The sequence below is a fragment of the Halyomorpha halys genome, unplaced genomic scaffold (assembly GCF_000696795.3).
Source record: "Halyomorpha halys isolate HHAL.00 unplaced genomic scaffold, Hhal_1.1 Scaffold1463.1, whole genome shotgun sequence".
Lineage (NCBI taxonomy): Eukaryota > Metazoa > Arthropoda > Insecta > Hemiptera > Pentatomidae > Halyomorpha > Halyomorpha halys.
The window spans coordinates 108,605-109,422 of NW_027115291.1; the positions used below are offsets into that span (position 1 = coordinate 108,605).

The 818-nt window shown below is 30.8% G+C and overlaps 1 protein-coding gene across 1 annotated transcript in view; it reads right to left on the bottom strand.

Annotated features, from left to right (window-relative positions):
* The window catches only part of LOC106689772 (NBAS subunit of NRZ tethering complex), a gene marked incomplete in the record, with an annotated part of 85,874 nt that overhangs the window by 10,912 nt on the left and 74,144 nt on the right, over positions 1-818 (bottom strand).

Below are 818 nucleotides of genomic sequence, written 5' to 3' on the forward strand. Positions count from 1 at the left end.
TCCAAAAAGTTTAAATGTTCAAACTGCGATAAATATAATAAGCATACTCATAGCAGTAACAAAAAACACCCAACTGATCATTCAGTTTTTGATAGAGGTGGCCCTTCGTATATTATTGAAGTTCAGAAACTGGTTGCCAACACTGACTACAGCATTCCATTACTGTAAGTATGATCAACTAAAAACTATTACTAACTCTTTACAAATTAAAATAAACAACATTTCATTAAATTTTTGTAATGATAAATAGACAAATTGACATACTACAACTTAATACACATCACTCTAAATAAACATTAAACTTTTTACAACATTACTCTATCAAAAAGAACATTGAGATTTTACTATTATAAGAACCATACACATGAAACAATAAGGCTATAGGCTATGATAATAATAAAGTGTTTCAAGCATATGTAAATAACCCAAGAGCAACTATGGTCAAAACTAATAAAAAAATTGGTGGTTGTTTGTTATCCCAACATTCTGATGCAGACTTTGTGTGAGTCGAAGTTACGTTAGATAATCTGAAATTCATAGTTATCACATAACAACCAGGACGAATACACGACTGACACAAGTGAAATATTAACACAGCTTCTGAATGACATTATAAAGCATAACAGTTTCGATAACGACAGCTATGAACAAATGACCATGCGTACTACAATTAATATACCTCCAACAACTCCGAATGATGTACCAGTTGATGATAGAGAAATAGCTTACACAATGAAATCTCTGGATACAAAAAAAATCAGTCCAGTTATTATCAATAAGGTTTGCGAAGATATTCCTAGGATTTGGTCACATATATA